The following is a 27229-nucleotide window of genomic DNA, read 5'->3' on the forward strand; positions in this document are numbered from 1 at the left end:
GTGGCTCCCTTAATTCTTTGCTACATCATTGCCTCCTGTGGCCCTCTATGCATGCCACAGAGAATAGAGTACGCCTTTGTGGTGTCCACACGAGACATCTGTCTTGAGATTCAGAACCGTGAGGTTTTTGTCTTCAAGTGCCTAAATTCCCAGGGTTCTCAAGCCCTGGGCACTGCCCAGAGTGTGTTGCAGATGGTAACCCATTGGCTGTTTTCCACCTGAGTTGGAAGTTGAGCCAGGGGGAGGAGTGGAGTAAAGGTGAGAGAAAAACCCGTAGGGAAGTAAGTAAATGGTACCTCAGAATCATGAGGGCCCTGGTATCCTCCCCAAGGTGCATCGAAAACATCCCTCGGTCACTTTTAGCAGGGGCAGTAGAGCTTTGGGTCAGAAGGACCTGGATTTATTTGTGTTTTTTTTCCTTTCTCCCTTCCCTCCCTCCTTTCTCTCTCTTCTCACAGCAGTTATTTATTAAGCGCCTCTGGTGTGTCAGGCTCTGTGCTGGCCAGAGGGGATCAAAGGTAGAACCAGATAGGCAAGGTTCCCACTACCATGGTGCATCCATGTTGGAGATGCGAACACAATTAATGATGTGCCAAATAAATGCACAATATAATTTTTGTTGCTGAAGAGGGAGTAATTGATATAGTGTGATTAGGAAACACAGGGGCTTTTTAGAATGGGTCTGATATCAGGAATCACCTCATGGAGGAGGTGATTTTGAGGCAAGGCTTGAATGCCTGAAATAAGTGTGCAAATCTTGGTGCTTCCCCTCCCCAGCTGTATGACTTTGGACCAGTTGCCCAACTTCTTTGAATCTCAGTTCCTTCTTTTGTAAAATGGGGCAATAACTACCTTATAAGGCTGCTGTGAAGATAAAAAGTATCGCTTGTAAAGCATCTAACATTAGCCTTTACCTTATAGGTGCTCAGGGAGATGCATTCGACGGGTTTAAGGTCATAAATTGAATAGTGGAGAAAAATACAGACGTTAATCTTCCCTGCAACTGTTTATAACTTGGTTTTAAGTGTTTTCCTAATGTTGAGTGAGTCAGAGATTTATGGTTGTCTTTATAAACCTACCCTCAGACTGAAAGTGGAGATGGGTCTTGTTCTTTTTATTATCCTTTTTTTTCCTCCGGGATCGTCTTACTTGAGTCGTCCCCTTGCTCTTCTCACTGTTGTCACATTGAGATTATTCATGTTTGACCATGCTTTCACATAGGAATAGTTTCTGGCTGGGTTTTGAAGTAATATTTGGTATATAGGACAAGTCCAAGGGCTCTTGGAGAAAAACGCAGAGCTTAAGATTCATTTAAGAAAATACACACGCGTACCACAACCAACTCTTCTGGAATTCCTGACTAGCAGTCCTATGTTTCGACCCCTAGATCATGCTTCCTGTCCACACTGAGGTGCAAGAAGCCTCTCCTCCCACACAGCACCTCGCAGCTTTGGTCAGTATTGACATCTACAGGCAATAGCGTGTGTTTTTAATTCAGCAACTTAAAATGAAAATCTTCAAAGCTTTTGAATTCCAGTAGCTGCGTTCTTTGATTCAAGTACCCATGGAGTGGTGACTTTTAAAAGGAAAACTCCTGGGTCATGTGAGAACAAATATTTTAAATCCAAATGCAACGACTTACAAGTCTGTGGAGTAACTGGTAGAATCCTGTTCTTCTATAAGAAAATTGTGGGTTGTTGAGCAACTTCAGGAAGGCATGTGTAGCCTTCACCCTCTCCACCCCCACCCCTTCCCCATGGTGGGATAACTTGCTGAATCATTCACATGCATTTGTCTGTTTTCCTATGTGATCAAGGGCAGAATGGGAAAAGTGGTGGTCGCCGCTGTTGGGCATGGGTAACTTGTTTTTGTAGAACACGTTTTCTCTCTAGGAGGCTTAACTTGCGTCAGTGAGAAGAAGGTTTGAAGCAGGGAGGATTCATTTATCCTGATGGCTGACATTATATATGAAATTATGGGCTGACAGATAGGACTGCTATGTTGACTTCAGTACCTTTATTATAAAATGTTCCTAGGTACTAACTGGTTTCAAGAAGTATGTTTTTCAGAACATACCTTTTATTTTTCTAACTGGAGATTTGAACGTTGGTGGAAAGAAAAGGAAAGATGATTTTCCTGATTAACTTGGAACCTAGCACAGTCCTCACAGAGCCTACCAGAGGACCTCAATGAGATATGGCCGTGCTGTTCGTCTTGCATGCATCTGTCCCAAGCAGCTGGAGGTAGTACTCTAAAATTGAGTCTGTGAACAGACACACAGATATTGTAACAATCCCTTCTCCATCAAAAGAACTGGGTACAGTTTTGCTTTATTTTTCAGCATTTGAAGTTTTTCAATAAAAGATGGAAAGGTACTATTTCAGGGTTAGCTTTGCTTTATTGTATTACTGAGCCTGCATAACAGCCCCATCTAAATTTAGAACATTGGCACCTTGGCCAGTAGAACCCTTTGCAACTAATTTATAATGTTTTTGGCAGAGAATAGCTATGAATAAACATGAAAATAGTATTGGCCAGGTAGGGTCATTTACTTTCAAGAGAAGAGGATGACACCAGCCAGGCGTTCTTGAAAATTCCCTTTATTTATTTTTGAAGGAAGAGCTTGCGGTAGCTTAGTAAAACAGCCTCTAAAAATATAAGCAACTAGTGCGATTCCTGGTGACATTCCAAATAATAGTTTGTCCATTTGCTGCAAGGAAGCATGCCTGGAGAGTCACTTGAGAGATTGGCACTGGCTTGTGTATTGGACGATTGGTGTGTGCAGACTTTTTGGAACCATACCTTGCATCATTTAGCAAAGTCATTTGTCCACTCATCTTTGGGTAGATAAACACTAATAATGTTTTATCTAAGTAAATGCTGTGTGTGTATGTGCTAAATGATGGGATAATGGAACGCAGCTTTAATGACACTGATTATGTATGGAAGCTTTAAATCTTTGTTGATTCAGAAACGAACAAGAAGGTTTGATGGCTCTTGCTTGGTCATAGCCTCATAATCACCGACAGGCACGATTTAACAGTGGGAGGCTGAATGGCAAGGACAATTAATTGGGGTTTGTTTTTGGAGTCAGTGGTACTGACTGGAGTCAGTCATTTCTGCTGGTCCAGTGGACCCCTCTTTCTCACACTTGGGTTCATATACATGACATCTTTCTAATCACTTCTCACTGGCAGCCAACTTCCCTTTCTTTACGTGCTTCCCCTAGGGGACACTTCTTCTGCCTGCCCTTAGTCTCCTTTCCAAATTCTTGCAACAATCCCTTCCCACGTGCTCAGCCCATACTTCAGTTTTCTGGCTCCGAGAGTGGAGGATTTGCCACAGGCCCGGCCACGTTTCTTTTTCAGGGAGACTGGTTTCGGGGAGGTACATGTTGACTAGTGAAAATGAATCCCAGGGTTTTGCTAGGGTGCTAACAGAAAGAGATTCTCCCTTTATTTTCATTGATCTTGAATTTGGGAAGATGTCAAGGTTTAGAATGAAACCATACCTTGTAGACAGAGAAAAAACAAGTTTTTAAATTAGGTTAACTTTGTGACACCTGGGTGGATCAGTTGGTGGAGCATCTGGCTCTTGATTTTGGCTCAGGTCATGATCCGAGGGTCATGGGATCAAGCCCCACATTGGGCTCTGCACTGGGTGTAGAGCTTGCTTAAGAGTCTCTCTCTCTCGGGGCGCCTGGGTGGCGCAGTCGGTTAAGCGTACGACTTCAGCCAGGTCACGATCTCGCGGTCCGTGAGTTCGAGCCCCGCATCGGGCTCTGGGCTGATGGCTCAGAGCCTGGAGCCTGTTTCCGATTCTGTGTCTTCTTCTCTCTCTGCCCCTCGCCTGTTCATGCTCTGTCTCTCTCTGTCCCAAAAATAAATAAACGTTGAAAAAAAAATTAAAAAAAAAAAAAAGAGTCTCTCTCTCTCTCTTGGGGCACCTGGGTGGCTCAGTCCGTTAAATGTCAGACTTTGGCTCAGGTCATGATCTCACAGTTCATGGGTTCAGGCCCCGCATCAGGTTCTGTGCCGATGCTGGAGTCTGGAGTCCGCTTTGGATTCTGTGTCTCCCTCTCTCTCTCTCTCTCCCCTTCCCCTGCTCATGCACCTGCTCTCTCTCTCTCAAAAATAAATAAAACGTTGAAAAAAAAAGATTCTGTCTTTCCCTCTGCCCCCTCCCCCACTCAAGTGGGCAGCTTGACAGGCAGCTTTCCTCCACATGGCAAACCAACTACTCAGTCTCCTTCCATCTTCTGGTTTTCCCGTTGCCTAGGGCCCTGGAGTCTTTTATGTCTGGTGGTAGAAAGGAAAAGAAGAGAAGGCATAACTAAGGTCCACAAATGACAAGCATCGCTTTTGCTCAAATTCTATTGGCAAGGACCAGACTCACGTCTTTTTCTGGTTACAGGGGTGGGAGCTGGGAAAAACAGACCCCAGCTGGACAGCGACACCTCTGTGCTAGAAAGGAGCATACAATTTTGGTGGATGGCTAGCTATCATTGCCATGATCCTGGTAGGAGTGAAGTTAGGCCTCTCCTTGGAGTCTTCTCCAATTAATTGGGTATTTAACCAATAAATTCCTTTTCTAAGTAAATGTATTTAGTTTGGATCTTCTGCCACCTCCAGCTTATGCACTGGCTGAATCCCACCTTTCCGCACTGCTTCCTATTCCACATTTATTGAGCAAAATCACCACCCCACCTCCCCACAAAGCAAGACATCCACCACCACTACCACCTGAGTGCAGCAGTTTTCAAAATGTGACCCTCAGGCTTGTTAGGAATGCAAATTCTCAGATTCCACTGCAGACCTGTTGAATCAGAAATCAGTGGTGGGACCCACTTGTCTGAGCAAGTCCACCACAGTTGGTGATACTTCCTCATGTTTGAGAAACACTACCCCAGTGCTTTCACCATAAATCCTTTGTCTCCATATTGAGTTATTCCCCTCTTTCTGTTTTGGAATGAAATACTTCCTGGGTTAGAATACATTGTGTAAAAAAATGAGGTGCTGCTTGTTATGATCAGGCTAGAGGTGATCCTTGACAGTAATTCCTCACTGATTAAAAACCAAAAACCAAAAACTTTGCCTTCTAGGAAGTTAGCTTTCAGGTCTACATTAGTGAAAACAGGTAGGATTCTTGGTTTTCTAAATGTGATCTTTGGGTGACTTGAAGTTAACCCAGCTTTACTGCCATCAGGAGCCCTGGCCCACATCTCAAAAGAGGGTTGTAATCTAGACTCAGAGTGTGAAGCTTGAATCGTGCTGCAGTCACTTGACTGAAAAGATATGGTTGAGAAACAGGGTGATGATGATTTTGAGCATGCCCACATGACCAAATTGTTTTTCACAAAACTTCTGCTGAATAAAATTTGAAATACGGCTTTCAGCCTGTTTTCCCATCTTAATGAATTCCAGACAGTTTGCAGAGCGTAGGAGCTTCCAAAACAGAGGGACAGAATGGCTGGGACCTGCCAGCCTCTGTCTTGTCACAGTGGGGGTGTTGTGACTTCGTAGAGTTGTTCCCCTTGTTCTGAATCTCACCTGGCTGTTCACTTCTCTGATGGAGAGGTATAGACCGTAACAGGGAAGGGCAAGGCCAAGGTTGTCAGACAAATAGAGCCTATAGAAAATTTCCAGACTCCTTACTTTAGCAGGAAACTCAACCTACCCTTATGTATTTAGACCCAAGCATTTTTCTTTTCCTTCCTTCCTTCCTTCCTTCCTTCCTTCCTTCCTTCCTTCCTTCCTTCCTTTTTCTTTTCTTTTTTCTTTTCTTTTCTTTTCTTTTCTTTTCTTTTCTTTTCTTTTCTTTTCTCTTCTCTTCTCTTCTCTTCTCTTCTCTTCTCTTCTCTTTTTTTCTCTTTTTTCTCTTCTTTTCTTTTCTTTTCTTTTCTTTTCTTTTCTTTTCTTTTCTTTTCTTCCTTTTCTTTCCTACATGCTGATCTTCTCCAGAGAAAAGACCCTCACCTCTTTTTGTGAACTGGTTAAAAGCCCAACCCATCTAAAAAGTCTGAAGTTCTGGGTTTAACTTCCAGAATAAGACAGATTTTTAACTTAAATTCCAATATGATGATCTATTAGCTTTTTTATAGTTGGGCAAGTTTTGCTTGTAGCTTCTGTTTCAATAGAGGGCTAAATGGGGCTCATGGATGATAATATGATCTAGGCTATAGGGTAATTGTGTGAATTAAAAAGAAATAGGTGGGTACAGTGCTGGGCCCAAAGCCTGGCTCTTGCTGCTTAATACCTGGTTCCCACATTTTGGTTCCCTTTGCATCCATGCGTCAATAAAGGTTTTGACTTGCAATGACATTTTAGTAGGCAGGAAAAGAAGAGGGTCCAAAGAAGCGAAGGGGGAGCCCTAAATGATTCGTAAACTGGACAATCAGCATCAGGATCTTTGAGAGTTGATGCAGATCAAGTAGTGGTGAAGCGTGGGGCGCCTAGCAGGGCGTTTTTCAAAGATGGTGCCTTCTGTTTATAGGTAAGGCGTTACTTTTGTGGCCAGAACAATCTTTGCCTTTATCAACATGTTTCCTTTCATCATAATTACAGACTGTAGCTAGGTGGAAGAATAAATAATAAGATGCACTAATTGAGGTGTCACAACATTGAACAGTATAGCAGCTGGTCTGTATTGAGCTTGAGACACGGGTATCTGTCATTCCTAACTGTCATGTTTCATCTTTGCCTCTAGTGAGTGCCTGCTTCATCTTTTCACATTTAATTTGGCAGCCTCTATCTAGTTGTCTTTATCCAATGTAAGCCACAATGCCCTGTGTTCTTGAACCTCAAAATCTTTGTTATCTTTTATTGTTTTAAGATTTTTCCCTCCTTGTTGCCATGTATAGCTATTTTTGAGACTAGACCCTAAGTTTTATTTATTTATTTATTTATTTATTTATTTATTTATTTATTTTTAGAGACACTGTTTAATTGATGCTTGCTTTTTACCCTTCATTCTGAACTTTTGGAAAACTTGATTGCTAAAGTCCCTCTCATTTGTATGAGCCACTTCATTGAACCAAGTGGGTTTCCATCTGGTTAAACAGATCCTGTGATAAAACTTAAATGTTGTACCCACATCAGTATGATAGCTTAACTGTCTTTTAGTTTTTTTCCCCTTTATTAAGGTATAGTTGACAAATAAGAATTATATATATTTAAGGTGTGCAGCTTGATTTTTTGCTGTGTGTATACGTTGTGGAACGATCACCACAAGATAGCTTGCTTTTCTTGAGCCTCAGAAAGTTTCCCCCTCAAACCTAGGGCCAAACTGGTCACCAGAAAGCAGAAAGGGGGGTTAGCCCCAATAGTGACCATCTGTCTCAGGAAAAACATTCACCTGATACTGCAAACATAAGTGGTTGCCTTCATTGTTACGGCTTTGATGTGTTACATGGATAATGAGGTCACCTGCCTCATCAGATCTCTGTGAAGATTCAGTGAGGTAACGAGGACTCTCTATAGGAAAGGGGCAGTAGATGCCGGCTCTCTGTCGGTGCCCGATTGCCCTACCATTCCTGCCGTGCCACCATTATGTCTGTCTCGGCTTGCCAAGCTCCCATGTGCTATTGCTGGTCATTGCCATTAGAATTTAGGGGTTTACATACGAATCAAAGAAGTGGTTAATCTGGGCAAGGGCTTTGACTCTACCATTGTGTTGTCACTGTTAAGTAAATAAATTATTGGATTCTCCATAGCTTAAAACCCCCAGCCATATAGTCAATTTACAGATATTGGGGATATATGCAGCAAGTCTTCAGACCTGTACTAGCACTCATGTTTCTCCCAGGAATCTGCCAGACCACTTCCCCCAGCTATCAGCTGTTGTGTGCAGAGGAATGGAACTAATTTGATTACCAATTAATGGGAGACATGTTTTGGAAGAATCCATGCACACATTCATACTGGTACATACTGGATTCTCAAGGCAGTGTTTTTCAGAGTGTTTGCATCTTTTCTCTGGTATTACCATGACTAATCAAAACTTCACTCTTGGCTAAACAATTCCCGTCCTGAGTCTTATAAAGAAACAGCGAAAATGACAGTTTTCCTCTTTCCCTGTGATTGAAACGCGCGCGCACACACACACACACACACAGCCACATGCACACACGGAAGCAAAAGTCCATAGAGGGAGATGCTTTTGAGTAGAGCCAGTGTGCTGTGAGAAGTAACAAACACAGGGGAGAATGAAGTCTGAGGATTGTCAGATGTGCACAGTCTGAGGGCTTCTGAGCTCTGCATTTTTGTGGGAGGGCAGGATGAATCAGGTGCGTAGGGTAGAGTTGAGAGTTAGCACACCCATAACTAGGGGAAGAGCCAACCATTGGCCATGGACAAGGCAGTTTTGGAAGTTTTCAGAGTCGATTTAATTCTTGGGCATCTAAATAGGTGGATGTTAAGAGATCTGACACTTTACTCTTACTTTCTCAGAGTCATGGTTTGGGAATGATTGGCAGGATCTTTGGGCCAATGTTCCTTGCCCTCTGAGGTAAAATGATATTCAGTAAGTATTTGTTGAGCCCACTGTGGAGTCAGGGGATAATGTTGAGCATATACCTTTGTCGTCTTTGGCAAATGAGTGGCCACTGAGGGATGGTATGCAACCCAGATCAAGCCATCAAGGGCTAGGGGTGTACTCTTTCTGGGAGCGGGAAAAGAGCCCACTTGGTGGTCACATCAGTTACCCTCTGAAAGAAATGTATTTTAAACAGATATTCGCTGAAGAGAGCCTTCAGCTGTCACTTCACTTGAAGCTCTTATTTAAAAGATAATGAGTATTTCATTTTATTTTATTTTTTAAAAATGTTTTTGTTTTTGAGAGAGAGAGACAGAGCGCGAGCAGGGGAGGGGCAGAGGGAGAGAGACACACACAGAATCAGAAGAAGGATCCAGCCTCTGAGCTGTCAGCACAGGGCCCGACACAGGGCTCTAACCCACGAACCATGAGATTATGACCTGAGCTGAAGCCGGACGCTTAACCGACTGAGCCACCCAGGCGCCCCAGATAATGAGTATTTTAAGAAATCAAGCATCTTCTGCCTACAAGTAGGTACTTTATTGTCTGTCAATTCTCACTTGAAAGAGGCCCAGTGACAATGGGGAATTTGTTCACTGAACATCTCCAGAATCCAGGATAGCAAGAGCTCAAGAAATAATTGCTGAATAAAAGTGACCAAAATGATGAGGTGTTTCTGGTGTGCAAGAAGGGGTCAGTAGCTCTTGGAAAGTCGGTTGAGCTCTTTAAGGAAAATGTGCAAGAAGTTATTTTGACTTTTTTTCTTATTAGCTGTGGGCCCTTAAGTTTTTCTGAGGCTTATTTTTCTCCCTTAAAATATGGGAGTGGTCGTATTCCTTCTTAGCAGAGCTGTGAAGATGATAGAAGGTAATGTGTAACACACCCGGTGTATGTAAACACCTGATTAGGCTAGTAGTGGCCATGAGTGTTGTTGCTACTATGGGTGCTCAGAGATGAAATAAATATACAGTCTGTCCTTGTTATCTGTGACAGTTAGGTTTTACAAAGCCATTCATTTAGGGAGCACTGAGCCATTGCTCCTAGAGGAAGGGCACAGTTGGGTTCCTAGGAGCCTCTGGTTACATTTTTGTCACCTGATTGATCCATAATGTTGTTTTATGTGTGTTTCTGCTTAAAGACACTTTATTTAACCTATATTATTGATTCATTAATATTGAACTCAAGGTGAACACCGCTGTAATTCACACTTTATTGAACCTTATCCAACACATGTATTTTCTGGGTAAGCCACATCACAGCCTTCTTATGTAGAGTAACACTAGATAACACTTCAGTGCTGGTCTTTAAGCAAGTAGGTGAATTTGCAAATAGCGAATCCATGCACAATGAGGGTTGACTGTATTAAAAATTGTTTTCTTGAATCTTTCTCTAGCAGTTCTTTCTCTGAAGAACTTAAAACACACCCATTTGGGAAAACATTTTCAAACACTGTTTTCCTCCAACCTTGTTGCAGGTTCTACATGAAACCTCATTAATGAAGCTTTTCTAAGCACCACATCTTCAATTTTTATGTTTATTTGCCAATAAAAATGGCCCATTACTTCCAAATTTTTAAAGTTGAGTGGGATTGTTCAGATATGTTACTTTTCATTTTGATATATTTCTACCATTCTTTAGGAAGTGGAGTGTGAGAGTGAGGACCTGGAAAAAGAGCCCAGAGATATTACAGGGGCCACTGTTGATGACATAGAAATTCTGGTGTAGGCAGTTTATGAAGAAACTGGGCTCATCTTACTCATGGCCTAGAAGACGATGGTGATGATTTTGACTTCTCCTATTGCAGATTAGCATATTATAAGGATCAGCATGGTTATTGTTACAAACATTACCTGAGCACTTGTTGGGAGTGCTTAAAATTCTTTTAAGAAAGGAGAGAAGAAAAGAATTGTTTTCAGTGGGTCCAGTAGTTTCAGGTTGCCTAGGAGACAGATCACCAAATTTAACAACAGCAAAGAAACCCAAACACCAATGATAGTAACACCAGCACCTACCATTTTTGAAGCCCTTACTACAGTGTGTGTCTTGTAGTGGTTCTTTAATCTCTTATGCTTTGAGGAAACAAACTCGCTGGGATTAAAGTTTTACCTTTCATATGTCACCCACCTTGTGCATCTTCCTACTGTACTTATGTGTAGTATAAAAATAATAGCTTGTTTAGTTTGTATGCGTGTGCACATGTGTGCATGTGTGTGTCTAACTAAGTCCTGGGACCAGGAAGGTACCTGTGTACATTTTTTTCCCCAGATTTTTCCTGTGTTAGAAAAGTCAAGATGCTAAAAGAGAAGGAATGAATAATTCAGATCTAGTTGAATTAAAAACATATTAAGACACCTCCTATCTACCAGGCACTGTGTGAAACATTTGAAATGCCTCCTATAATTTAATTCTAATATGAGGTAGGTAGGATCCCATTTTATAGATGAACAAACTAAGCTTGGCCGTCTTCATTTCAGTCACTTGCCTGAAGCCATTCAAATAAGGGTGGAAGCAAGACTTAAACTGAGGACTGTTTGACTTCAAAGCTCACCCTCTCTAACTGCCATACTGCAGTGTTACTGCATATATTGGGGTGCAGAGAGGGAGGCAGGGTAGGAAGTGATCTGGGGTGACAAGTCGTGTTGATTTTGGAATAGCAAGAGGACTAGGTTTCTGATGAAGCAAAGACAGACTCTGGGTGTGGTTGGACGTCTGTATCCAAGATAAATAGGTCTATCTATTAAAGATAGTCCTTTGTTTTCAAAGCTGTTTCTAAAGAAAGAAAGGTGTGAGGCTGTGAGGACTCCAAGAAAGGTAGCAAAAGGCGGGATGGTGGACGCTTAATTATTCACAAGGATATGGTATGGAAGTTGTAGGTGTTCCTCATTCCTCATTCCAGATCTTCAGATTTTCCTTGCTGATGACATCAAGAAGTCTTGTCTACATACCCGTCCTTAAGGCCTGCCACTGAACATAGAGCTTCTAACATCTTGATGTTTTTCACTTCTCTTTCTCTCCTTATCTCTCCCTCCCTCCTCAACTTGACTGGTTAATTGCTTTTCCTGTGTGTCTTCATAAAGTTGTAGCTAGTTTATTCCATTCTGGACTGTTTATCTTTGAATGCCAAAGGTCTTGAAACATCATAATGTTGTGTAATGAACATAACTTCTGCCTTGACATGTGGGTGTTAAGAGCATTAGTCATTGCAAAGTATTGAGTTAAATATTTTCAATAAAAAGATAAAATGATCTAATAGAGAGGAAGGAGTTTTAAAAATACTAGTTGGTGACTTTACTGGTGAGCTATATATTTAGTGGGTTCCATCAGTGATGGGCTAGAGATTCACAGAATGAACATAAAAACGTTCTTACTCCATATTAGTGGGAGAGGAGAAAGATCAACAAGAGGAAAAAAGCACTTGATTCTCTTACATACTGAGAAGAAGGCAGGCCATCAGATTTTCCAATGCTTTTGCTCTCGATTTACTTCCTCACATGCATCTTTAATTAACTACCCCAAGAAATGTTGGAGATGACCATGAGATAGTTACCATAGGTACTCCTGGGAGGCCTCTTGCTGGAAAGCCCTTAGCTTTGTAATGATGTCTTCTTTTTTTTTAGAAAGCCATCAGGGCATCCCTTGCAGCACCATCTGAGAGCCAGGGCCTTCCTGAGCAAAGAAGGTGTTTCTTTACCCGTGGAGTTGATTTTATGGAGAGTTTTGGTCAGCATTAGTCATTGTGAAACTATGTACCTGCTGTCCTGGTTTATCTCTGTAAACATCTCCCTGAGGCAGAAGATTGAGTCCTCATCTCTCCAGGTCTCTGGGCATCTAGAGATGTTAGAGGTGCCCTGGTTTGCTTCTTGCTGGGATGTGTATAGTAGGTACTGGTCTTCTCTGATGGCATATTGCCTAGATGAGTGACAATCCATTTAACAGGTTGATGTGCTCTCTTGTTCCTTGGGGAGGTTTAAACCAGTGACACTGTGCGCTAACTCTCCTTTACCTTGCCGGCAGTCTTCAGTCATTCCAGTAGATAACTTCTGAGCTAAATACCTTTTCTTTCCTAGAGAGGCTATAAACAAGGAAATTAATATCGGATTAGAAGGCCTAAACTCTGTCTATGGCTGCTAATAAAAACTTCTCAACAAGACTGGATGTTATCAAACGATGTCCAAATTAAAAAAAAAAAACAACAACAAAAAAACAAAAACGCAGGAAACAATTTTTTCCTAGTATGATACCTTTTACCAATGGATAATTATTTTCGTGATCGTGTTAGGCAGTGAGGCCATTTTTGTGGTTGGAGAGTGTGTGGAGTGCGTGGAGGGGAGATCTATTTTCACGAGGTTTCCTTGCATTTGTGGCGATATTTTTGGAAGGACTATTGATCTCTGGTCCTCCCGTGTAGGATTTTGAATGTAATTGCTATGCTTATTAACTGAATCTATAGTTAAGAAGGTAGTGTTGAAGGGGAGCCAAGGAACCTGTTGATGTAAAGTCTGTTTTACCTTTTATGATTCCCATCATTTAGCACCTCCCTCCTTCCTGGCTCAATCCCCTGTCATTTTAAGTAGGCAGCAATTACTGGTTTACTAAAGAAGCTGGCTCCTGCTGCCAAGGATCCTATTAATTATCACTCTATCTCTAATTTAGCCTTACTAGTGTTGAGAGAAGGTGCATGTAAGCGTGTGGCAGAGCAGTTGCAATCACATCTTCTTTGTAGTAATCTCCTTTCTGAGACGGTTCAGCGGACTCAATGTTCAGCCAAAGGGCCGCGGAGGCCCTGGTGAGTGTTTTCACCTCTCTTCTGTAGGTTGTTTCGTAGGTCAAGTTCGGGGTGGTTTTCTTCTCCCTTTGACTCTGACCTCAGTAAAAGCTAATGCTTGGCGTTTATGTTGGGAATTCAGACCTACTCCTGGTCTGCCTGTGAACTCAGATGGGACACCTTGAAAATACTATGGTGGTTTCCCCAAGAGCTATTTTCTCTACCTGGGAAAAGGAGAGCGTGGAATTGACCCCCTGCCTGCCTTCAAGAAGGTAATGCAAGTGCTAACGAAGGTAACTCAGTTCACAGGTTGTTTTATAGCAGATTTTTAAAAAAGAGAGTGGCGCACTTAATAGAATATCGAGTCTTGGCTTCTTATCGTTCATCAATGGCTAGATCGCTTGCTGTTTGTTTTTAGAAATGTTCAGTTCGCTTGTTTGAGTGAACCTTTTTTTCAGACGTTCCACTGGATCATTGGATTAGGTTTGGAGTGCCTAAGCTTCCTTTTCCACTTTTTTTTTTTTTTTGTTATTTTTGGCAGTGTTGGTGTTTGAAGCTGTTGAAGTGATTCACTGCAAAGTGAATTAATTTTCCACATTTTCAAATGTGTTTTCCAGTCGCCCCCAAGTTTCTTTTCCCCTCTCATATGATTCTGCAGTTGTAGTTCTGTCGTTCTTGCTGGATTATATATAAATGCTGATGTCACCGAATTTCTTAAATTACAGCTGGTGGGGATTAACAGAAATTGTAAAAGAATACCACTTCCTCATTTTGCTCCCTTCTTGACTAATTATTGTCCTTTCAAGTCCTGTCGGAGGATGGGGATTTGGAAGTAAGTTCTCTGTCCTCAAGTCAGAACAGCAATTTTCATTTTCCTTTTTTTCTGTTAAATCTTGTTTTTCAAAAATCATCTCGAGTTACGGATGCTACTTGCATATGCCCTTTAATAACCCCGACAGACTCTCCCCACTCATGACCTTGCATGCTCGGTTGTCTTCTATCCCGGGTGAAGGGTTTTGAATACTTCCCTTAAGTAAGTTTCCTTATATAGAATATTTTTACTCAACAGTCTTTTGCCAGCTCCAGACAGTTACTGGTATTAGGTGGAGAGTTGTGATTCATTTGTTATGTTTTTCCACAGCCTTTTGTTTCTCAAGGAACGCCGACTTCTTTCCCCATTGTTTTCTTGTTTCGAATCTTCTATGTTCTTTGCGAGAGTTCTGTTTGCTCGACACTCTCAAACATTTATTTTTCTGACCTTCTAGCCCTTGTTCTAGGAGTTGGAGCCCGGAACCCAGGCTTTCTGGTTCCCGGTTTGTGGTGTGAGTGATGGCTCCCTAAACCTTGTCCTGGGAATTCTCTGGACTTCAGGGCAGAATATCAGAGGCCACCTGGAAGTGTGTATAAATGGTGGCTGAGCACTGCATGGCTGTGGTATTGATCGAATTGCAGTCCCGTGGAAACAGAAATAGAAAGGGTTCAGCATTTGCACTTTCCTCTGGTGGTGTTTTTGCTTATTTTGTGTATTTGGAAAAGGCAGCCGTATGCAAACTGCTGACTTACTATTTTCCCTGGAATGGAAACCATTTGGATTATTTCAATGAGTTTTAGCTAAGATTTGTTTGTTCACAGTATTAGTTTTGTTTTCTGGTGTCCTGTTTAGAATAAGACCAGAATGTGTCTTTTTACTTCATGGAAATAAGTGCTAGTTGGTAACTTGGGATTTTGCAAAACAACATGAATTTGAAAAATTATGTTTACTTCAGAGTCAAAATGGAAACTCTGTAGTGAAAATTCTAGGTACTTAAATATTTCCATTTTGGGTCACTTTCTTTGAAAAAAAAATTTTTGATTAAATTATTTAAGGTTTCAGAGGAGTCTCTTTCTGGTGAATTTTTCCTACTAATTAATTTTTTCTAATTTTTAAAAAAGAAAATGAGATTAAATAGAAGAATTATAGGACACAAATCACACGTTCCATACTATTTGATGGAGGATGGAAAATGATGACGTGTACTTTTCTGTCGCCTTTGAGGATTGAGTGAATCTAGTTGAACTTTTAGTGGTGAGGTTTGGATTAGGAATAAATATAGAATTTCCTTACTATAAGAACTATTAAGCACAGGTTTGAGTTCCTGAGTATAAGTTATGAGTGTTCAGCCTCTGGAAAACGTGCACTGTAAGATCTGTATGTTCTTAGCCAACACTTGCTTCCCACATTGTGATGTTAAATTCTTTGAATTGAGATGAGAATGGTATAGCTATCTGCAAAATATTTCAAATATCACCACAGAGCTTTTGGTTAAATATGAGTTTCAGAAAGCTTGGATAAAGAGAATAAAGGTCAGGAAGGATAGAATAGTTATGAATTGATTTAATTGTTGGGAATGAATTATTTTTTTAAAAAGAGTTTTTATATCTATTTAGATGACTACATCTAAGAAAATGGGAGTTTAATAGTCGAGGGGAGGTGGGAATTGGAAACATATCATGAGGTAGTAAGAGGATCTATGGATGAGGCGCCAAATGTATGGTACAGTTCACTAGGTTGATGACTGTGAATGTTTTTGTTCATTTTATCCCAACAGATGGCACCATGCAGTAGCTAATAGTTACTGAATACATGCTTAATGAATGAATGTTTTGGGAGGCCTGGATTCAGGGTCAGTTGTGCCACTAACTGATCCTGTGACCCTGAGCTAACCACTTATGGGAACTCTGTCTCCTCTTATGTATAGTGACGGATAAGGACTGGATCAGGGTGGCTGTGTGTTCCTCTGCGGCCCCTTCCCCCAGCTACACCATGGTAGATGATCGCCTTGCTCTGTCCGATGAACCTGGGAGGAGCCTTAGGCCCTTCTGAATTCAGTGCGCGAGGCTTTCACAACTCATCATGGATACTAGAGGGGAAACGTACTTGTTATCTCGGAAGTACCTTCTCTCTGAGGTCCCTTGATTTGGGGTCATTTTCTTTTTGATACCTCAAGCCCACTTACAGATAGGGAATATTCTATGAAGTTTCTTGGTTAGCATGTGTTCGCTCAAACAATGCAATAACAATAGCATACAACATTGTCTCTCCTTTCAGTAATTTTTTTTGGGAGATTTAGCAGATAAAGATAGACTTAATGAATGGGTAGAGACCCTATGTCTCCAGTGGAGTAAGATATCTAGAATTGATCAAATTAACAAAGGTTTTCACTTTTACTCTCTAAACCTCACTTAGCCATCTAGGAAACGATTGTTGAACACCTACTACATGCTAGACTTTATGCTAGTGGTAAGATGGCCAGCCCATAAGGCATGGGCTCTGTTTTACAACTTACAGCGACATGAGTATTATCCTGGGTTCGTAATTGTATCTTTGGGGATACAGGGATCACTTCCTGAGAGGGGAGGAGGGAAGAGTAAAGTCTTACAGGAGAAATGAAGTTTGACTTCATTATCAAAATTTGACTGCCAACCAGATGAGAAGAGGGCTTTCCAGGTAGATGGGAGATGCAGATGTATAGTCCAGTATGGTGCCTTTGGGGCAGTGTAAGCTTTTGAGCATGACTAGAGCATCAGAGAGCATGGTTGGATGGAAGCAGAGGAGTAGCGCTCTGGCTGCCAAATGAAGAAAGGTTTGGAGGATGGCCAGATCTGGTGTCATGGAGGCCAGTTAGGATAGTTCCAGCCTAACAGTCTCTGTGAAAATGATGATGCACATACACACTGTTCAGCCCTTAGAGCGATTGGGATTGTGAGAGGATGCAAACTGTGGGCACAGATTTTAAGGGCATGAAGGCAAAAGTAAGACTGTGTGCACACTGCTTATTAGTGACAAAAGTGAGTGCTCATTCATTTATTCATAAAACATAGTTGGATTCTTATTCTGTACCACATACCTGGAAAACATAATGGTCCCTCCCCTCAGGGAGCCTATATTCTAACGGGAGACGTGGTCAAGTAGACAATGACAGATTACTATATATTCTTTATAAGTTACATGAGAAGAATTCTAAGTGTCCATCCTGTGAACAGACCCACCCCTCTTTTCCTTCAGCTAACTCGTACTCTGACATGCTCTCTCATCCCTATAGTGGGTTTTGAGGATAAAGTTAGATAAGCATTATATTTTATACGCCTTGTATGGCACATGCTTACACACACACACACACACACACACACACACACACACACACACACACACCCCTGGTTAAAGACATCTGTCTTTACTCCAGAGGTAAACAAGCACCTAGAATAAGACATACGAGACTTCCTAAAGGTAAGTCTGCTCCAGGTAAAGTGCCAGGTTCCGGATATCTTCTGACATTTTCTAACTCTCCTGTTTTATGTGGAATAATCCTGGCTGTTGAGTTCCAGATCCAAGAAGAAGCATCTTGGCTGTTGTGGTCCTTGCTGGTTTTAATGGCTGCTTTGAATTGGGTTTCACGTCTGTGTTCCAGGTTGCTTCCAATGTTTGGGGTTCATGTGCAGGAGCAAGAATTTGCTTTAGGGCAGCAAGCAAGACTGTTTGACATTAGATAAGTGACTTATTTTAAAGAGATGCTTTGGTACAGAAATGGTAGCAACAAGAAGTTCTTCCCCCAAATAGAAATCTCTACATTCCCCATGCAACCCTGGATAACCTCTTGATTCTGAGGAGTCAAAGTTTAGCTGAGTGGATGTGATAAAAATTCCTAGGAAGCCGTTTGAGGTTCAAACAGTGTTCTTTGAAGACAGAGCATTACAATGGTAATTGCAGCTGGTTTATGTGGGAAATGCTCCTTTTGCATTTTTCCTGGCTTGTACAGGTGGTAAACTGTAGATGCTAAAACTCTGGAGTCAGACTGTCCTAGGCTTGAATTCTAGCTGCACTGATGAGCAGCTGTCTGAATTGGGTAAATCACTAAGACTCTCTTTTTCTTCACCTGTATATTGAGGTCATGGTTAAGCTTGTAAGCCCTATTGTTAAACCTGCCCCTGTTTGAATCTCTGCTCTCCTGTTCCATGACATTGGGCAATTCTCTTTGTCTTTTGCCTTAGTTAAAAAATTTTTTTATTTTAGAGAGGAAGGGGCGACAAGAGCACTGAGAGATGGGGGGGAGGTGGGGGGGGAGAGAGAGAGAGAGAGAGGGAGAGAGAGAGAGAGAGAGAGAGAATGAGGATCTCAAATTCCAATGTGGAATTTGACCCCATGACCCTGGGATCATGACCTCAGCTGAAATCAAGAGTCGATGCTCAATTGACTGAGCCACCCTGGTGCTCCAAGTATTTTGCTTTCTTTACAGGTGAAGTAGTAGTAGTAATGTGATGATGATGATGATGATGATGATGATGATGATGATGATGGTGATGATGATAATTGCCACCTCACAAGGATGTAGTTAGAATTAAATGAGATAATGCACGCAAAGGGAATGGTATATAGTACTTGGTACATGGTTAGCCCTCAGTTATTTTTCTTACATTGAGCTTCCTAAAATATTCTGTAAGGCTATTTGATGACTTATATTCTTTTTGAAAATTAAGGCTTCACAAGCTGCACATGTGCTTTCCTTTTTTCTGTTTTAAAATTGAAGACACAATACAATGTTAAGGTTTGGAGTAGGGTTGGCAGATTAAATTCTGGATGTGCAGGTAAATTTGAATTTCACATAGACAAAGAGTAATTTTTTTAGTATAAATATGCCCCAGATATTTCATGGGATACTTGTTCTGAAAACTGGTCTTTGTTTATCTAACTTCAAATGCTACAGGGCATCCTATGTTTTTATTTGCTAGATCTGGCAACCCTAGTTTGGGGGCAAAACTTACCCCTTCATGTTCTCATCTATTTTTTTTATGCAGATAGATGTATATGGATGCTTATACAAGCACAGTGAATGACACCTTTGGAACATGAGCATGGAAATAGTGACACAGACTTGATGTCATATTCCCTAGTATCTCTAGTAAATCTGTCTCCTGATTCATGTAAGCAATGGGACTATCAAACTGAGATTATGTTGACACCTGAGTGTATATAGTACGAAGTTGCTTGAAAATTCTGAAATGTTCTAGTGTTGGTTCTACCCAGAGGGAATTACTAATAATGACACATTAATGGGTAGGTATGCATTCCAGAGAATCCTGAAAACGTAATCATCTTTGAAGGAAATTACCTCATTACTCTTTGAGTCGCCGATGTAGGGAGGGTCATTTCCTATGGCTGGCCTGGTTTTCCAGGTAAGAAAATAAACATACCAAGTGGTTAGGTTAATAACTTAGAATAATTTTATTTTACTTACAGTCAAAGTTAATTTTTTGGTAGGTTTGGTCCTTAAGCTATTAGACTGTTTGGAGACTTTGAGAGAATTAAATCCGAGACTGAGATCGTTTCATTTCAACCAGTATTGACAGAGTGTATAGTGGGCAGAAAGCAACTGCATAGGGGTGGAGAGGAATTTAAGGTTAGCTTCAGCCTTCAAACCTTCAAAAACCGTAGTGTGAAATGGAGCAGCAAGGCCAGAAACAATTATGGTAAAAGACAGAATACATAAGGTCAGGATCCAAGGCAAGTAAAGCCAAGTCGCAGATGGTTGAAGGTAGGAAGTGATTAATTCTGAAGAATAAGTAGAATAGGAACATAATATATTAGGAATGACTTTCCTAGAGGGTCATATTTGAGAGAACTTTTCAAAGATGGGAATGATTTCTTTTGGGAAATAAATTGTTTGAGCTGTAGGCTTAGCATTAACAAAGACCTAGAGGTGGACACATTTTGAAATGTATATTATTTAGACTCAGCAAAAATATATCCAGCACGACAACTGGCTGTGACCTCTTCTCTCCTGTGTCACTGTTTCTGGTCTAGAATTTCCAGATCAGAAACTTGACTTTCTGTAGGTGGAGCTGGATTTGTTCCATGTTGGTTTCTTAAATATTTATCATGGACCTGTTGTTGCTATGTATGTAGTGGCCAGAGAGACTTGAGCAAGTTTAGACATTGTGTCAGGTGGTCACTTAAAACCAACTGAAAGTCACTCTCTTTAAGTATTTTTAAGTGGAATGAACATTTTTTTTTCCCTGAAATGCCCATTTCCAGTGATCTTTCATTTAAATTGGGCAAAAACAAAGCAAGGATGTCTTACGAGGCAGTCTGACTTTGGGCATTTGCTTAAATGACTCTGAAGGCCAGCTGAACTCATTTCCTGTTGGGATGACACTTATCTATTAGACTTGGCCCAAGTCAGAGTTAATAGCCTTAATGGTTTCGAATGGTCCCCAGTGATTCTCCAGCAGGGTGCCATTACCAAATGGGGAGGTTTCTGTAAATGGTGGGCAACACACATACCTGCTTCAGCCATAGTAGATTAAAGGGAAGAGCTGTTGCCAATAGATTTACCTATGGACATTTGGAATCCTAGAAAGTAAGAATTACCATTGTAGTAAATATTAAATTATTTTCTAACAGTTCTTTCCTAGTACCTTTGGTTTTGTTTGTTTGTTTGTTTGTTTTTTTGTTTGTTTGAAATGATTACATGTGAAACGAATCCCATTTGAAAATGGTCCCAGCATTCGGAATTTGTTCAGATCACCCAGCTTCTCCAGTGAATGAATTAAACTATGATAGGGTGTCCATGTTGTCAAGGGATAATAAGGCATGTCCTGAAGAGCAGTGGGTTGGCAGTGTGCCCAGTGCCTGAGACAGACTGCTCAGGCTTTGGAATGGAAGACTCCAGTCTTCAGTCACTATGTGTGTTGGGCTGTAAGGCTCTGAATTAGGCTGGAAATTAGCAAGGCATTTAGTGATCCCTGGTATTTTATTTTCGTAAATTAGGATTAGCCAGTGTCTTTCAAGTTCTGACAGGTAGTGCTTTGTGGATATTATGCTATTTTAGGTACTGGTGGAGTGAGATAAAGCCTGGATGTAAACCTTTACGGGGTTCTTAACCATGAAAAAGCATGAACTGCTTATGTCAGTTTGAGTCTGTCTGAATGTTTTTATTTATTTTTTTTCCTTGATGGCTGGGCCAAATATTTTGTAGTTTTAGTATCTACCCTTGGTTCCTACCACCTTATTTTTGGCCTCTCTTAATATCTTCCTTGATATATCTGTCATTAAGTTATAATTGAAGCTTGGTGTTTTATATTTAGAATGATGCATGGAGGTTTAGCTGTGCCAGCCATTCAGGCTTAATAGCAAATGTTGGCTTATGCCAGAAAGTTTTTGAAATCTGGTCTCTTTGGGATGTCCAATCTAAGCAAATCACCCCTTTCTCCTCTTAAGCTGAAGGCCATGGGGAAGCAATTCAGAAGAGATTTCCGTATCTGTACATGTAAGAGCATCTTGTTTCTGATTAAAAAAAAAAAATTGGTTGGCTAGTTCACTCTTCAACCCAGAGTCATGCAGCCTCAAAGGGACTGCTTTGACAAGTCTTTATATCGCTGCGTTTCTTAGTTTACCAACTTTCACACAAGGTATCAGTGAATGCCAGTTCTAGAGTGGGCGCATAGTGATGGTAGATGACGCCCAGGCCCCAGGCTGCTTCCCAGGGGCTGCCAGACACTATCAGACATTTCACAGCTCTTGAATTCTCTGGATTTGGGCCACTTTTGAACTCCATCCATAAATCCACATAACCAGTTATTCAGCTAATATTTACTGAGGTTATGCCATGTGCCAGGCACCCACCTCAATTTGAGGAGTAGGGCAATGAACCCAACTTTTGAAAATCCTCTTACTCATGGAGCTTATATGTGGGGGAAGGGAGGGCTGTAGAAATAAATACATACATAAAGAGTATAATGTATAATATGGTAAAGGGTGATAAGTCCTATACAGGAGATAAAACTTGGATGGGCTTAGGGTGATGGGCAGTTTAAAACTGAGTGGTCAAGGAAAGCCCTCCTGAGAAAATGACATTTGAAGAAAGGTCTTGAGGGGGTTAGAGAGTGGGTCATGCCAGCATTTGGAGGAGAAGCCTAGCAGACAGAGGGAAGCATAAGTACGTAGGCCCTGGATAGGGTGTGCCCAATTCCGGACCAGCATGAGGGCCACAGTGGCTGGGACGGGCTGAGCAAAGGGAAGAGTGGTAGGAAAGGGATCCAAATGGAGGCAGGCACTACAGGGGTTTGTAAAGACTGCCCTTTTACTCGCTGAGAATGGGGAGCCATTGCAGATTTCCAGCTGGAGGAGTAACATGACCTGATTAGTTCAGGTGGCCCCTCAGTATGGTGAGGAACACAGTTGTCTGAGAATTTGGAGATCCTTTGAAGTCGTGGTTTTGTCATCACACAGGGACAGATTTGCTCAGCATTCTGAGCTTCCATTGTTTTTCCTCCTTATAGAGCAGAGCTGGTGGACTAGATAGTTTTTATTGACCTTGCAGATTGTGATACTGTCTCTGCATTTATTGATCCCCACCTTCATCTCCGTGTGTGTGAGCATTTTGTGTTTGTGGCTTATTACATTTCTCTTTGAGTATGCACAGCTGGACCTCAAATGTGTGACATATCTTACTGCCCTTTACTTTATATCTTGAAATTTTCCATAAACATTTCACATTGAAAACCTTGTAAACCATGAAGTAATTTTATATATTGATGTTAAAGATTGCTTGCCAGTTAAGTGGTAGGGGTAAACCCAGATTAAAAGTTTTATCATATAGGCTCAATACTATTATTATTATTATTATTGTTACAGAAGATAGAGATAATTTATTGAGTGTTACAGTGAGCTTTCAATTGAGATAGAGTGATTAACAAAACACAGCTTCTGCCCCTCAGGAAGTTGAGCAAGAGGAGACCATCCTGGTTAAGGGAGTGCTCCACAAAGCAGTCTTAATGGCAAAAATTGGGCAGGAAACATGGCCAGCTGAAGGCCTGTCGGAGTCCCACATAGACTAATATTCAGATGCACCTTCACATTGGTATTACATCATCCAGTTAGACCTAGTGCCATGTAGCATGGGAGGTGCTAGGGAGCCAGTAGCTTCTCTTCTGCAGCTTTGAGCAGTTTAGCTCTGCCCCAAACTTGCATCTCGCCGTTGAGCACATCAAGGTTGTGCAATTAGCTGTCTCTAAGGCAGTTTAGGGACCATCTTTTGTTCCTCAAGAATTTGGGCATCTCAAGTCTCTGCCTTCTAACAGAATATTTCTTCCACTTCCTGTGAGAGTTTAATGCCTTTATAGACTGGTGCTTCTGGTAGGCAACGGCTGGTCAGTTCACTTATCTCCCCCGTGGAAAAATACTACCCTAGCCTTGCCTTGCCTTCAGGTCTTCAGTGTGCATTCTGCCAGGACTCAGACGGACCCCCGGTCATGTCTCTCACTGACAATCTATGCCTCATGTTCTATTAACTGGCTTCATCTTGGGCAGCTATGAAATGTTGTAAGTTTCCAGGTTGATGATTTTGGGAAGAACTCCCCAGGAGATAAGAGGGCTGCTGCTCGCCCACACTGGCCCTTCAGCTGTCTCCTGACATCTGCTGGGGCAGTGGAGGCCTTGATGCTGAGGACAAGCTACCATGGTTGTGAGCACCCAGACTCTCAGATGGACAAGGCCAGCCCTTTGGCACCTAAGCTGGAAACAGAGCCAAGAACTCTTGACTCTGATGTCACACTGCTTCCTTTATTTTTTTTTTTCTACCTTGGGCCTTTTCACACTTTCCTCCTGCCATCTGGAATACTTTTCTATCACCCTCCTCTCTTCCCCATCTTTCAGTCTCAACTTAAAGGTTGCCTCTTGACCCACTTCCTTGCCCCCTCACCTGCATTAGCGGTGCTGTTCCTTTATGGTTTCCTGATCTTTTCCTTCATACCACTTACTTACATACTTAATTACTTCCGTAATTATCCTGTTTTTATCTGTGTGTTCAGTATCTGCCTCCCAACTTCATGAGGCCAGGGAGCACAGTCATTCGACTCACTATTGTATTCCCAGAGGTTAGCCCAGGGCTGGCGCAGATAGGCACTGTATAAATATTTGTCAAGTGAGTCCATAAGTGAAGGAATAAAATGATTAAAAGGCAAATTTTGCATTTTGTCTTGTCTAGTCATATTAAGTGTCTATGTCTATCCTGGCGAAGGGTAACAACTGTTATTGACTTTGCATTTTATTGAAGATGCTGAAGATGTGATTTTTGTCTCCAGCATAACTCTGTGGCCTTGCAGAATTTTATTAAAGTTGTCTCTGCAAAAACCAAAACTCAGCGACACTCACAAATCAACACTCTGTAACTGGTGTAGGCTTGACATGTTGGGCTGTGATTTATCAGTTTATTTTGCTGTAGTTGCATTTTTATCCCTTAATTCTGTTTCCAGAAATGAGCTTTAGTTCTGTTTACATCCTCCTCCATCCAATTTATTGAAAATGAATAGAGAAACTTTTGCTTTTTCTTAATAGGATTCATAATGCTTTTCTGGAGGGAATTATGTTGGCTCACATAATGGAACTTTTAAGACGGTAGGAGTAGAAAACTGAGTAGTACTTTCTCTAGAAGGAAGAGCAAACTTTCCTACTGTGTGTGGAAAAGAAACACAACAGCAGCAGTGGGCTTTCTTTATTTCTAAAACTAAACTGTCTTAAGTGTTCATATCACAAAGATGGGCTTTTCCCAAGCCTGGCTGGCATGTTTAATTTATAGAGAAAGCATGCATTGTTCTGCAGTGTGCGTTGTGGTTACACTGGCTCCCATAAGATTAGCTCAAAGGTATCTATGAATAGTCACACCCTAAATTACATGAACTGAACAGTTTTAAAGAGGTGGAAAATCTGATGCATACTGTTTCCCAGACATACATGCCTCAGGAAAAAACTTGGGGAGGTGGGGAGTGAAACCCAAACATTGCTTACTTTATATTTCCCATTGTGCCACTTGTTGGTTAAGTGACCCTGGAAAACCAAATTAACTTCTCTGAGCCCCGGAACTTCCATGTGTAGAGTGGAAATAAAAATATCACCTACCTCAGAGTTGTCAGAGAATTTCATGAGATAATATATGGAAAGTGTCACAATGCTCAGCACATTATAAATGCCCTAGATTCAATTATTCCTTGGAGGATAGTGCAGTGAATAGGGTGGTAGTTAAGGGCACAGACTCTGAAGATCCTGGCCTGTGTTTGAATCCTGGATCTGCAGCTTATTGGCTGGGTCATCTTGACCTAGTAACTTGACCTTTGCATGTTTGAATTTCCTCATATGTAAAATGAGTATAGTAATAATACCTGCTACATAGGGTTGTTATGAAAGCTATTTGTCAACCCCTGGTACATGCTAAGTGCTATGTACATGTTTGTGGTTGTGATTAAGAAGGCTTGTCCTACGGGTAGATGATGTAGGGTCATAAGTCAGGTTCCATTATGTACCAGATGTACCAGCACGGAGTTGTCAACGTCTTTGACAACTTGGTTTCCTCTTTTTGTCATTTGAGGATGATGCTAGTTGTAGTGCCAAGAAATCAATGAAATAATGCGTATGGAAAGTGCTTAGCATAGGGATTGGAACATGGAAAATACTCAATAAATAACTACAGCGAAAACTTTTCTTATAATTGTTACTACTATTATATTTCTACTATTGTATGTTTCTACTATTATGTTTCCACTATTATTTAAAAAATTTTTTTTAATAGTTTATTATTTTTGAGAGTGAGAGTGACAGAGCATGAGTGGGAGAGGGGCAGAGAGAGAGGGAGACACAGAATCTGAAGCAGGCTCCAGGCTCTGAGCTGTCAGCACAGAGCCCAACGCTGGGGCTCGAACCCACGAAACGCAAGATCATGACCTGACCCAAAGTTGGCCGCTTAAGCCACCCAGGCTCCCCTGTTTCTATTATTTTTAATTCTATTGCTAGCATATCTCTGGCTTATGTAGAACTTGTATTCTAAGATGTATTGTATTCCATGGAGATCAACGTGTTTCATATGTAGGAAATAACATTGAGGTTGTTGTTACTGTTGGTGTATTTATATAAATGGAGTTATTTCAGGAAATTGAAAATAGTAGAATTCTTACAGTTATGCATTTATGCTTTTATAGGTCACAGAAGATCGAAGTTAGTCAGGGTCAGTGTTAGGTGGGCAGTTTTATATTCATGGAAAATGACTCATAGGAAATACTAGGAACTAAAATTGCCAAAATAAAGAAATAAAAAGCTAGTACATAAACCATGTTCAAATCAAGTTTGTATGTATTTCATATCTTCACTGGGATTGTATTCATAAAGTTTTGACATTTTCTGATGTTGAAGCTCACTCATGACTGATAACCATGCATCATCATAATAACCACGCGTCACCAGAAATGGATAAACACTGATTCCAGTGTTGGTAACATTTTCCACTGTAGTCATTTAGGTCACTATTTCTACAGTATCTGTATTTGAACTTTTGTGCTGTTTTGCAATATATCTTTAAGTTCAACTTCCTTTTTTTTTTTTTTTATATTAGGTAGGGAAGGAAAAACAGTGATTGTAATACGGAGCTATAAGTGGCTTTTGAGAAAAGCAGGCCTTTGACTAGCATTTGGCCCCAAAGTCCCCTGTGTTTTAATGGAAGGTAGAAGCTTGCACTGGGCAGTTGGATGTACAAAGAAGTGCAAATGGTTGTACTAAGCCTAGGTAGTTAGATACTTTTAAGTCAAAATGTGGAAGTGTTGATAAAATTCCTAGATTATATGTTCAGGAAGGATGGGTAAAGTGGTTCAGCCAAAAGTGCATGGTAGAGTGTCCTTGGGACATGTGCAAACAATGCCAAGAGTATGGGAATGGTTTGAAGGCTGAAACCTGGAGAAGAAATTAATTCAAGTTCAGTGTCATGGGGGCCATAGAATGACTTTTTAATCCATAATTAGGAGGATGGGCTTTATTCACAGGTTAATAGGGAGGCATGGAAAAATTTTAAGTGAGAACTATGGGATTCTGTTTATGTTTTTGAGAGATCATTGTGGCAATGCCACAGAGAATGG

At 41.1% G+C, this 27229-nt stretch overlaps 1 protein-coding gene across 6 annotated transcripts in view; it reads left to right on the forward strand.

The window, feature by feature from the left end:
* MITF (melanocyte inducing transcription factor) overlaps nt 1–27229 on the forward strand; it is a 226002-nt gene that overhangs the window by 7988 nt on the left and 190785 nt on the right. The window contains exon 1 of one of the 6 annotated variants that reach the window (XM_045051862.1): nt 13114–13318. The exons of the other annotated variants lie outside the window; for them this stretch is intronic. The gene's annotated coding sequence lies outside the window, so the exon portion shown is untranslated. Of the gene's footprint in view, nt 1–13113; nt 13319–27229 lie in introns of those variants that run through there. 6 annotated transcript variants of the gene reach the window in all.

This window comes from Felis catus, chromosome A2 (genome assembly GCF_018350175.1).
Source record: "Felis catus isolate Fca126 chromosome A2, F.catus_Fca126_mat1.0, whole genome shotgun sequence".
Lineage (NCBI taxonomy): Eukaryota > Metazoa > Chordata > Mammalia > Carnivora > Felidae > Felis > Felis catus.